A 13847-nucleotide genomic window follows, 5' to 3' on the forward strand; every position below is an offset into this window, starting at 1 on the left:
TTGACTGTCCTAAAAGTTGTATTTATTATCATTTTTTTTTGTGTGATAGGAACCGTTGAGACTTAATCCATTTATATTTACCACATATCTCTTCAATTAGAATTTTTTATTTTTTGTTCATTTTTATTTACTTTTGAGAGCAACAGACAAAGAGAGAAAGAGGCAGATGAGAGAGAGAGAGAGAGAGAGAGAGAGAGAGAGAGAGAGAGAGAGAGAGAGAGAATGGGCGCTCCAGGGCCTCCAGCCACTGCAAATGAACTCCAGATGCATGCGCCCCCTTGTGCATCTGGCTAATGTGGGTCCTGGGGAATTGAGCCTCAAACAGGGTCTTTAGGCTTCACAGGCAAGTGCTTAACTGCTAAACCATCTCTCCAGCCCCAGAATTTTTTAACTACATATGTCCTTTAAAATTTTACCTGTTTATATTTTGAAGAAGTCATCTAGTATTATTTTGAAGTTTATAAACAATAAGACATTATTATGAATTCTAACGTTTGTCTAAATGAGCCTCAATTGTTGATTTTTTTTCTATTTTTCTTTCTTTCTTTTTTTGGAGACAGGGTCTTACTGTGTAAGCCAGGATAGGCCCAAACTTAACTCTGTCTCTTGAGATCTGTATAATATATGTGCTTCATCTGTAGTGCCTTAAGAGCTGTCAATGTGTGTACCATTCAAATATCAATTTAGATGGAAGTGTAAACGAATAAGTGTAGTAGAGCTACTTTGAATTAATCTACTTTCATGTTTGGGAACACAAGCCAAGATGTCACAGGATGCATGACTTACATGAATACTCTGGCTTAATTTGTTAGCTTGATTATATTGTGTGTTGGCTGTTTGACTACTGATCAGCTTTTTAAATTCTGTAGTCGATTTACTTTTCAGTTTCTATAATATGAGATCCTTTTCTACCTTTTAAATTATTCTCTGAAGTTAATAAATTCAGGTTATAGGATCAATAAAGCCATCCTTGCACAAGGTGGCACATATGTCTGGTGCTTGTTTGCAGAGGCTAAAGGCCCTGGTGTGCCCATTCTCCCTCCCTCCCTCCTTCCTCCCCCCCCTCTCAAATTAAAAAGTAAAAACCAAAAATTATTTTAAACAATAAGCCATACTGTCAAGTCCATGCTCTCCTTAATGGCTCTGAGGAGTGTCTTTTCTTTCCATGGCCACAGGGGTCAGTGTCCTCCATATTGAAATGGGGAAGGGGAAGCTCTCAGTGAGCCCTGCTAGAGATAGTCCTTACCCAGGGAGTGGCAAATAATTGCCATCCCTGGTCCTTGAGACAAGTCCAGAGAGAGAAATGCAACAGGCATTATTAGGTAACAGGAATCAGAATTACATCAAAGGCAGAAACAGCATGCTTGATTACAAGCAAGAAAACACCCAATTCATAATGGGTAGTAGCCTTGAAACAGTAACTCAACTGAAGGCTGAATTAGTGGGTATAAGCATGTCCTTGTATAATTAAAGTTATCATAGGCTGATTGATATCTAAGTGAAAAATTCTTAGCAGTAATGGAGAAATCTTTTGAACTGGAGAACAAGGTGAGCTGACCTCAGGGAAACATTAAGAGTAGCCAACCACAAACTGCCTCAGCCACAGCTTTTCTGGCTGAACTCCCAGAACTCTAGACTCCCAGAGCCTCAGCCATCCTCAGTCAAGCATAGAGTTTCTAAGTTAAGTATATAATTCCCAGAAACAGGGGATTTCTCCTTCAATAAAGCAATTCATGAACCCTCCACAACCCAGAGGTCAGATTTCTAATAAAATTTACAAAACAGTTTTTATCCTCCATATCATTAAAAAGAACAATGTAAAAATGTTACTCCATGTGTACTTCCTCCTGTCTTTCCAGCATCATTTGAATCTAATTTTGCTAAACAAAGAAGAACTTTCAACATCTCTTTTTATCCTCTGATTCCATCACAAATTGTGAGGCTAAAGCCATATATTTATACCACACGGGGAGGGTTTTCTGAATATAATCAGAGTATAGCAAGACTAAGAGCCAATATGTAATGGAGATGAGGCAGAGAGAAAGAGCCTGGTCCTTGGTGATGCTGGAATTCCTGAGCCAGCAATCTGATTGCCCAGCTCTGATTATTTGTGTTCTTTTTTTCTGCAGGCACTTCTAATATAGCTACTGTATTGACTTTTTAAACTTCTTAGCATCTAAGCTTCTTGTGTTGATTGAGTCCAAAAATAGACCTTTCTCCATATGTGATGGTTAATCTGTCTACTTGATGGTACCTAGAATCTCCATAGAAACACATCTCTGGTATTGTCTGTGAGGAAGTTTCTAGATTAGATTAATTGAGGTGGGAGAACTCACCCTAACTGTGGATAGCACCACCCCTTGGACTGGGATACTGGACTGGGTAAAAAGGAGAGAGCTAGCTTGGCATTAGCATTCATCTCCCTCTGTTTTCTGACTGCAGAGGCATGTGGCCAGCAGTTTCATGCTCCTGCCACCATGCCTTTCCTTCATGATGGACTGTGTCCTCTCAGACTGAAGCTCAAGATAAACCCTTCCTCACTTAAGTTGCTTCTTGCCAGGTAAAACATTAACCAGGAAAATAATGAACACACCATACTCCAGAAGAAAACAGGCTTAGGCACTGCTCCCTACACCAAGTTCCTATAAGCCAGAGTTCTAGGATGTACATCCCAGGTGCTGACACCCAAAGCAAACACCCGGTATTTTTAACATCAAGGAGACTGCAGCAATATCAGTGGCAGTGAGATTGTGGTCTGGGAAGTTACTGCTCAACTCTGTCAAAAGTTTTTTGTACAGAGTGGGTGAACCCATGAATATAAAGAATGAACCAGGAAGTATTGAGCCTGGAGAAAAGGACAGTGGCTCTGTAAACAAACAAAGAGATATTAGGTGGAAGGAGAAGTCGATGTATTTTGGATTAAGCAAAAATAGCCTCATAGGGTGGAAGTTGTAAAAAGCAAGGTTTCCTTTAGGTAAGAAAAACTGCAAACAATTTGAGCTAACCAATGCTACAAAGGCTGACTGGCAAGGCAGAGAGAGGCATTCTCACAAAGAGAGACTGGGTCCTGGGTAGTAGGCAGGAATTTCAGAGTGCTGGGCAGGTAAGGTCAAGAGAGCCCTTCTCAAAATTGGGTGTGCAGAGCTTTCCTGGTTGTGATTAGGAGTGCATAGATCTGGGCTGGGCCAAAGATTCTGCATTTCTAACAGGCTCTGGGGAAGGCAGATGCTGTGGGTCCATGGGCCGCAACTGGAGTAGATTATGGCTGGATTTTCTCTGGGTCTCCTTAGGACTATGACATCCTGAACATCTACCATCAATGTCTTTCCTCTCCAAACCAATAGGAACCACATGTGCCTTTTTTCATTTTTTAAAAATTATTTATTTATTTATTTGAGAGCGACAGACACAGAGAGAAAGACAGATAGAGGGAGAGAGAGAGAATGGGCGCGCCAGGGCTTCCAGCCTCTGCAAACGAACTCCAGACGCGTGCGCCCCCTTGTGCATCTGGCTAACGTGGGACCTGGGGAACCGAGCCTCGAACCGGGGTCCTTAGGCTTCACAGGCAAGCGCTTAACTGCTAAGCCATCTCTCCAGCCCTTTTTTCATTTTTTTATATTTGCACATGTTCTAATTCAAAAAAGTAGGTTTTAGCCAGGCGTGGTGGTGTACGCCTTTAATCCCAGAACTCGGAGGCAGAGGTAGGAGGATCGCCATGCATTCAAGGCCACCCTCAGACTACACAGTGAATTCCAGATCAGCCTGAGCAAGAGTGAGACCCTACCTTTGAAAATCAAAAAAATAAAAAATAAAATTCAAAAGGTAGGTTTTATCATAATTTTTCATCATGCACTTTCATTGTATCCAGCTCTATCTCCTCTTCACCCTTTCTTGTCCCCTTCCCCTCTCTTCTGACTCCCTCTTACCCCCAAACACTGCCTTCTACTTTGTTCTTTTTTATTTTTTAATCCAGATACCACATGGGAGAGAAAACATGTGATACTTGTTTGGCCTGTTTTGATTAGCATGTTGATCTCCAGTTCCACCCATTTTCCTTTCCTTCACATTACATAATACCTCTCTCCCTCTTTCCCTCCCTCCCTCCCTCCCCCCCCCCCGTCCAATTTCAATCATCTGGTGATGCTACTGTGTCTTTTCTTGCCCCTCCAGTATCCAGCACAGTGCCTAGGATAAAGTTGGTGCACAAAAACTATTACTGATGGGGCTCAGTGGGTAAGAGTGTTTACTGCACCATGCATGAGAACCTGAGTTTGATTCTGAATATCCATGTAAATAGCTGCTTGGCTGGACTTTTAACTACGGCATATGGTAGAGAGGGCAGAGACTGTAGAATTGCTGGGGTTCACTGCTTCCCAGTGTAGTGGAGAAACAGTGAACTCCAGTTTCATTGAGAAACTGTCTCAGAAAAATAAGACCGACAGGTGGACACCCAATATCCTCCTCTGGGCTCTGCATGTGAATGCATGGGGCATGCACATCTGTACACATATACAAATATGCACATACCACATACTGTACATACTATACCGCACATATACACACATACCAAAAAAGTTACTGAATTTTATTCAGCAATGAGAAGAAACTCAATGGCAGAAGCCAGTCTCAAAATATTATTTACTATATGGTCATATCTCTGATATTCTTTTTTTCTTCTTTGTCTTTGTTTTGGGGTAATCTGAGCAAACCTAGGGCTTCAAGCCTGCCAGGCAAACATTCTTACAGTGAGCTATACCCTCAATCAGCATAAAATTCTTGAAAAAGAAAAGCTCTGTTAATAACAGAGTACATGAGTATTTTCAAGGAAGTGTGTAGGGTGAATAGAATTATATTCAGGGTGGAGTTTTGGAAGGGTGATAAAATAAGTCTATACTCTGATGGTGGGTACAGAAATCTCTACAGGTGTTAAAATTCATAGATACGTGTACCAAAAGGTCAATCTTACTGTGTAACCATTTAAAAAGTATATTTTAAAAGTAGTTACTATCCACAAAGGACATATTTTTGGAATCACATTAAATGAATACCTACCCTGTACCAAGCCAGAGCTCTGTCCCGAGCGCTCAAAGATGGCTATAGGGAGAATCTCTAATGTTTCTGCATGACTTAATATTTCTTATTCTTCATTTCAAGTAGGATTCAGTTGGAAACCCAAACAAAATAAAACAAAGACAAAAGCAAAAGCAAAAAAAGGATGTATGTGACAGACACTGTGGGTACCGCTCCCTGGCCGCTTGCATGGCATGTATGAGGTCCTGGGTTCCAACCCGGCACAGTGGGGAAAAATAATGATGGAGAAGAGAACGGCTCTGCCCCAATCCCACCCTCTTTGTGGAAATGACTCTCCAAGAGTCAGAAGGGGCAAGTGGTGGTGGGGATGTCTCAGAGCCTTTATCCGTATGTAATCACCATGGTTTACACCAGGAATCAAAACAAGTCCTAATTTCTCTCTGTGCTTTGAAGGGCTTGGGGAAATATTCCAGAAAGCTGCTTCAGTTGCCTTATTTATTAGCCTGTCCCCACTTAACATGTCCATGTGCTTGCCTCCAGATGTGACCTTGGAGATTGTTAAATCCATCCAAGGGTAATACCAATTTGCATAATCTAGTCTAGATGCCAGATGAAAGTAATCCAATCCAGAACAGAGAGAATTGACTGTGAGTTTATAAAAATTCAAACAATATAAAAATCTAAAGGGTACACATAGCTTTCACTGTTAGTTTAGTATCTGTTTCTCCCATGCATTTTTCTATGTGTATAGTAACATGTGCACATAAATTATTTGTTTCCAAACAATGTAATCAAACACATAAACTGTTTATGACTTGTCCTTTCTCCCTACGTATCATTACAGATATAGTTCCAAGTCAGCAATGAAAATTGATTTGGGAGGAAGGATGGTTCAGTGAATAGTGTTTGCCTTGCAAACATGAGGACTGGATAGATTCCCCCATGCTCATGTAAATGCTGAGTGGGTGTGGCATTCTGCACGTAATCTCAGGGTTTAAGAGGCAGAACCTGGGGACCCCCAGGACAGCTGTTTAGCTGGACTAACTGACAGTGAGCTTTGGTTTCAAGCAAGACTCTGCCCCAGTAAATAAAGTGGAGAGTGATGAAGTAAAATACCAAGCATCAACCTCTGGGCTCCATGTGCACAAAAGTGCATGCACACCAGCACACACATGTGCCCACACATGCTAACATGTATACGTGTCTTATAATCCCATGACTTGGAGGCTGAAGTAGGAAGATTAGGAATTCAAGGTCAGCTTGAACTACCTAGCATGACTCCGTCACACACACACCACATCACACATTATAACGCTGCAAAGAAAATTTTGTCATCATATTACTATATTTATAAGGAGTTGGCAATGCTAATTAAGCACGCAAACTGAAAATAAATTCCAAAGATTTAAAAAGTCCATTATTAGCAGCAGGGTGATATTAAACAGGTTCTGTCAAGCACTCTGATCTCTACTTTACTAAATAATAGCATTTACGCCATAGGAGAAGGGGATTCATAGAAGATGGGGCTAATATGCGCTTAAAATGTGTCTGGCACACAGTAAATAACCAACATGTGAACACATATATTTGCATTAGCTTCCATAGAGGGAGCATCCTGGAGCAGCCATTTGCCCTTCCTCATTGGCATCTGTGGTTTTCTCACAAGCTCCTCTCATGCCATCATGTGGAGATGCATAGGAATAGTCAGGTTCCAGCTGGTGGCAAGCAGACCAAAGGCCAAAGATGTCATGTCCTAATGCTTCTGAATTTGTAATAACATGTTAACTTATGGCAAAAGGACTTTGTAGATTGAATAAGTTGTGAATCTTGGAATTAGACCCAATGTCTTTACAAGAGTCCTTAAAAATGGAAGCTAGGCACAGCAGTGCACACCTATAATCCCAGCACTGAGGAGGCTAGAGAAGGAGATTGCAGGTTTGACGCCATTCTGAGCTGCACAGTGAGACTTTATCTTAAAACATTTCAAAAAAATTTCTAAGGAAGGAGGTAGAACAGATCAAAGACATCACATGAGAAAGCTGCACCTACCATTGCTGACTTTTAGAACGGAGGAGTGCCGCCACCAGAGGCTCAGAACAGCACCCACTGATGGCCAGCGAGAAAGCTGGTCTTCTGCTCCACTACAGTGAACTGAATTCTACTGACATTTCAGATAGGCAGAAAACTGCCTCTCCCTGCAACCTCCAGAAGGAACACAGCCCCGACGAGTTCAGCCCACGGGACACATATCAGTTAATAAATTTGTGAGACATTTTATATTTTATATAACATAAATTGACATAAATATATATATATATATATATATATATATATATATATGTATGTATGTATTTTTAGTTAGAGGGTCTTGATATATTGTTCAGTCTAACTTTGAACTCCTGAGCTCAAGGAATCCTTCTGGCGCAGTGTCTGGAGTAGCTGGGAGTACAGGGACTAGTCACACCCAGGTGAGTTTACAGGGTGTGAACATGTGTGCAACCAGCATGTACAGCAAGAAATAGGACTTTGCCATCACTCCCCTAGGGACCCTTGTGCCTTGAAGGCCATGGGCTCTATCTCCAGGGCAGGCACTCACACAGGCATAAACACACACACTTGCACACATATGTTACATGTATCAGCACCAAGGATTCTTCAAAAAACAATAATGATTGTTGGAAGAAAGAAAACCATTCTGCTTCCAGGAACATCTATTCAATGTTTTCACTTTTCAGCTTTGATTTTTTCTAATATCTATAGGAGTTACAAACTGCAATTAAAATGGAATCAATTACGTTAATTCCACATAACTCGAATTCGTGCAATACTGCATGGTTCAAAACCACAGCTTTGCTCATATACAAAAAAAGGTATTACGTCATGACTCACTATAACTTCAAATTATTGACAAACTTTCTGTAAAGAGTATTTTATAAAAATTTAAAGACCTGATTAGTCAGTTAATACATCATTAGGAAAGATAATAAACATTATTAGTAAAGTGATGTTGCAAGCAATTAATTTTAAAATTATGCCTGGTGTAGGCAGGATTGTATTTAGTCTCATGAAACAAATGTTTGGTTAAGAAAATAGTTTTGAAAAGTTGTCATAGTGAAGCCATATGTTAATTTTGTTGAATCAGGTTATATAAATCAACAGTCAAGTTTATTAGGTTAAAGAAAATATGCTAATCATTTCTTATACTCATAAATAGTACTTGTATGTAGTCTTTATATACAAGTAAAGAAAAGTTCAATGTAAAAAAATATACTGTCAATCCATTTCCTACGATCAAAATAGTTCTTTACCTATACACTAATTGCATTGATGAAAACGTCCCAATTTAAATCACATTCAATCAGCATAAATATTTAAGTAGAGAATTGTTGTAAACAATAGAAAAATTTATTGGTTTAAAAAATTTTATCACTGGGTAACAATCTACTTCTTTGCACAGAATGCTATATAAAGGTTTAGCACGTAGTCAACTCCAAAGCCCACTAAAGAGTAAACAGTGTTTTTCAAAATGTATAATTTTCAATGCATCCATTTGTAATATTTATACAATTCCAGTTCATTAGCACAAAATAAAGTGAACTTGGCTATAAAAACACTAAGATATGTTATTGAAAAAGAAAGGCTATTTGGTGGAAGTAACTACAAAAATAAGTAGTTTAAAACTTTGTAAAGCTTTAATGCAAGAACATCAATACATTGTCCTTTCAGAAACTTTAAAGCATGACCAATGCCAAGATTTTAAATGTCCACCTTTGGTGTATTTAAAAAAAGAGTTTCAAAAGTGTCTCTTCAAAAGATGTAAGACAAATGATCATGCAGGTGTTAATCTAATGGGATTTGGGGACACTAACATCTGTGTCGGGCTGTTGTCTCTCTTTGGTTAAGAGTAGGTGAGGTGTTCCTGTGAAAAGTATATAGGAGACAAGTTGTGCCAACATTTTCATCGTCACCAGTGTCTGAATCTGGAGTTGTGACATCACTGTCCTGAAGTCCCAGGATCTCACAAACTGATTGTGGCAATTCCTTGCATCACACCGTCTGTAGAGAAATTGCTTCTGCCTTGCATAGTACATCTTCTAGATCATTTTTCGTAGACAATTCATTGATATGCTTAAGTATTTCATTAAAGCCACAATGTTTTCTTATGTTATTGTTGCTTTTCTGATTCCAAGATAGCACAACAGAGAAGAATATCGAAATTTTGCATGGAAGTTCACTCAGTCCACACTACCTCCCATAATCAAAGAATATCAAGAAAACTAAACTCTTTTTTAAATCTGACTAAAAGCCATCTGAAGCAAAACTATAGATATCCAGAGTTCTGAGATTCTAAGTAACTACAAAATCCACTGTCCAGCACTTGGAGTAAAGTGCTCAGCTGAATTAATTGGGTCTTCATGCCTTGAATTTGTTCTTCACAATTCTGATGCATTTGGTCCATGCAAGAGGCAAAGCTCCAAAAGGCGTCCACTGCATGTTCTGTCACAAATAAAAGAGGAGAAAGTGAGTCACTCATTCCTTGCACACAACCTAAATCAAAATCATATGTACAGTAGGTCATTAAATATCATGAAGCAAAATCAGTTCTGGGTTATCTTGGCCTTCATAAAATTTGTTTGCTTGATCTGTTCTTTTTTTTCTTAATTTTTTTAAATGTTTTATTTATTTATTTGAGAGCGACAGACACAGAGAGAAAGACAGATAGAGGGAGAGAGAGAATGGGCGCGCCAGGGCTTCCAGCCTCTGCAAACGAACTCCAGACACGTGCGCCCCCTTGTGCATCTGGCTAAGGTGGGACCTGGGGAACCGAGCCTCAAACCGGGGTCCTTAGGCTTCACAGGCAAGCGCTTAACTGCTAAGCCATCTCTCCAGCCCTGCTTGATCTGTTCTAGTAACATCTTTTTAGATGACTTCTATAAACTCTTAACCTTGAATTTCTCTTGTTCATCGCTGACAGATTTCCACTGTTGTTTCATCCTGAAGTATTCATGCTTGCTTTCTTAATGAATGGCTAAGACCCCCTCAAAATATCATCTGCTTCATATTATCTATATTTAAAATTCTTCCTTCACAATCAATGTTCTCAGCCCATTCGTCCAGTGACACGGGCTAGGCTCTTTCCTTTGAACAACAGGTCGTTCTCCCAAATCAATGGAGGCCCAAACTTGTTCCTCACACTTGCACAGGCAGTGCTTTATCCTGGAGCCACTCCCCCCTACCCCCCCAGCTTCACTTGATGTTTCTTTGCTGTGAATTCCTGTGATGACTTCAAATCTGATTCTTCCCGCGGATTTATCTTTAGGCCTGGGATAGCATCACTAAGAAAACCAGCCATTTCAGAAGGTGGTTATTGATGTGTAGAGGGATCACTGCCTTGGAAACTATCAAAAATGTTGTTTGTAACTTTGGATGCTCCTACCATAGTTTCTGTATGTGGGTCCTTTATAATTTTTTGTATTAAGTCATATGCTGGTTCATCAAGAAGGTTTTCAAAAGACTGGAAGACTGTTATTCTGAAAGTTGACAAGAAGTGTTCTTTTGTCTTGCAATTTGCACAATACCACATTTTTTTCAAGAGACTCTATTAGTACTTTGCTATCACCATGAGGAAAGCACAGAGCAGAGAGAATGAGATCATTCTTTAGTCAGAATATCAAATATAACCAGCTGCACTCTTTTTTATTTTGATTGATTGATTTCAAGCCTGTCAAACTGACGAGGAATGACCGTTTACTTTTCCCATTTCTGTGACTTAGAACATCTCCATTGGTGTGTGGTGTCTTAAAAATTTTTTTTTGTTTATTTTTTAATTTATTATTTATTTATTTAAGAGTGACGGGGGGGGGGTGGGCAGGCAGGCAGGCAGAGAGCGAAAGAAAGAATAGGCAAGCCAGGGCCTCCAGCCACTGCAAACAAACTCCAGACGCCTGCGCCCCCTTGTGCATCTGGCTAATGTGGGTCCTGGGGAATCGAGCCTCCAACCGGGGTCCTTAGGCTTCACAGGCAAGCTTAACCGCTAAGCCATCTCTCCAGCCCTGTGGTGTCTTTTTAAACAATGCTATATTAACCATGTCACACCTTGCTTCATAACTGTCCAGATGTTCTGATCCTCATGAACTATTTCTTTTGGGGCCTGAGTCCGCTCTACAACTGGGCTGAAATCCTTTTCAGCATAGAGAATGAAGAATCCAATGTGTTATCTAATGGTCTCCAGTCCACTATCATTTCAGCATCCTTTTCTAAAACTCGCGATGTTCTTGAAATAAAGCAGTCTTGGTCATAGGTCTTTACACAAGAAGAGTGAAATATATATATATATATATACATGCTTCTTCCTGGTCATATATAATCTGGCGGTGGCACCCACCTTTAATCCCAGCATTCGGGAGGCTGGGGTAGGAAGATTGCTGTGAGTTCGAGGCCAGCCTGGGACTACATCGTGAATTCCAGGCGAGATCACCTTTCTGCTCACAGCCCGCCGCTGCCATGTTTCCTTGCGTGCTTGTGGTTGACGTAGTGGTACCGCCCGTGTCTCTTCAACTCCCCCATATTTCCATTTGTAACGTCGTCCCCCTCCCTTCCCCTCCTCTCTCCTCCCCTCTCCTCTCCCTCCTCTCTCCTCTCCTCCTTTTCCCTTCTCTTTCTTTCCTTTAGTCAGGTTCTCATGTAGCCCAGGCTGGCTTTGAACTCGCTCTGTGGCTGAGGATAACCATGAACTTGTGATTCTCCTGCCGCCACCTCGTGAGTGCTGGGATTGGCAACATGTAACAACAATGGCAAGTTTACGTGGCGATCAGACCAGTGTTTTGTGCATGGTAGCAAGCGAATGACACCAACGGAGTCACACCCATAGTCCTTTAGTGCATTTTAAAGGGGTCCCCAAGAAGTTTTTTTAACGTGCTGTCAACATAATTCGTCCCATAAATCGTGGGACTGTTCGTAAAAACAATGTTTAAAACTGTAAACCCACGCTTGATCTGAAGCACGGAACACGGGCAAACTCTCCGCGGTGGATTAGCCTTTTCCGCCCCCTGCTGGGAGATTGTGGGAATCTCATCACTATGTGGCATTCATTCCTTTTTGGCTTAGATTTGAGTTTCTCCTCTCTCTCTCTTTAAGTGAAAAGTAGGAAAAGGAGATTTATCCGATGTAGCAACATTGGGAAGAGAAGAAAATAGATCCAGTGACTTCTCCAAGTCCATCTCTGGGGGCCTGACATAAGGCTTGGGTTTAAGTAGAGGGCCAGAGGTATGCCCAGCCAAGCAGTCCTGGTCCATCACTGTTCCAGTGCCAGTCTCTACTTCAAGGTGATCTGAGGAGTAGGCAGCATTGCATAAAGCCCCTCTCTGAGGGCGACAGCTTCCCCTCTCTGACTGCTGGTCTCACACCACACACATATACACAACCCCCACCATATTCCCAATGCACTACATACACACCATACCATATACACACCACACACCACCCCCACCCACTACACACACACACCCCACATGTGCACAAAATATTTGCCCCCCCCTTTTTTTTCAAGGTAGTGTTTCATTCTAGCTCAGGCTAAACTGGAATTCATTGCGTAGTCTCAGGGTGGCCTTGAACTCATGAAGATCCTCCTACCTCTGCCTCCCTAGTGCTGGGGTTAAAGACATGCACCACCACGCCCAGCTGGCCCTTTTTTTTTTTTAAATTTTTTTTGTTTATTTTTTATTTATTTATTTGAGAGTGACAGACACAGGGAGAAAGACAGATAGAGGGAGAGAGAGGATGGGCGCGCCAGGGCTTCCAGCCTCTGCAAACGAACTCCAGACGCGTGCGCCCCCTTGTGCATCTGGCTAACGTGGGACCTGGGGAACCGAGCCTCGAACCGGGGTCCTTAGGCTTCACAGGCAAGTGCTTAACCACTAAGCCATCTCTCCAGCCTGGGCCCTTTCTTTTTTAACAGTATGAGATTCCTAGGGAAATTCCAGTTTTTTGTAGTCCATTGTTTCAATAGTCTTACAGCCAAAGGAAATGGCACAAGTGTCTCTTTAGACATCTAGGTGTGACACCTGACACTTTGTACTTACTCATTTGTGAAAACCTTGCAAGAGTTAACAAACTCTAGCTACTGGCCAAATTTATCTGACTCTATGATTTTGTAAGAGCATTTTAAGATTTTTTTTTCCATTTTAAGTGTGCATGTGTGTGCGTGGTGTGTAGTATGTGGTGTGGTGTGTGTGCAGTATGTGTAGTGTATATGCGCATGTGTGGTATGTATGTGTGTAGTATGTGTGATGTATGTGTGGGGGGTGTGGTTTGTGTGTATGTAGTATGTGAATTTGTGTGTGTGTGGTGTGTGCACCTATGTGAGCAGATCTGCTCGCCCCATCATGTGCATGCGGAGGCCAGAGGAGATGTCGGGTGTCCTCCTCTATTGTGTGTGTGTGTGTGTGTGTGTGTGTGTGTGTGTGTGTTGTGCATCATTGTGTGGAGTCCCACTTGCCCCATCATGTTCATGTAGAGGCCAGAGGTTACAGGTGTGCGTGGCCATGCCAAGACATTTATGTGGGTATGGGGAATCAAACTCAGGCAGTCTGGCTCAGGCCCTCAGGCCCTTATGCTTGCAAGAAAGAGCTTTTACCTGTTGAGCAATCTCTCCAATCCCTACCCCCTTCTTTCTTTTTTTGACAGGGTGTCACTTTGTAGCCTGGACTGGCCAGAAATTTGCAAACCTCCTGCTTCCCTTTCTTGAGTGCTGGGCTTGCCCATGACTGCTGATGTATACCACCACTATTGACTTAGTAAATAGTTTTCCTTGATAT

At 41.4% G+C, this 13847-nt stretch overlaps 1 pseudogene; it reads right to left on the reverse strand.

Annotated features, from left to right (window-relative positions):
• Positions 1-8860: 8860 nt before the first annotated feature.
• Positions 8861-11376, reverse strand: LOC101597431 (annotated as a pseudogene).
• Positions 11377-13847: the final 2471 nt, after the last annotated feature.

This window comes from Jaculus jaculus, chromosome 2, assembly GCF_020740685.1.
Source record: "Jaculus jaculus isolate mJacJac1 chromosome 2, mJacJac1.mat.Y.cur, whole genome shotgun sequence".
NCBI lineage: Eukaryota > Metazoa > Chordata > Mammalia > Rodentia > Dipodidae > Jaculus > Jaculus jaculus.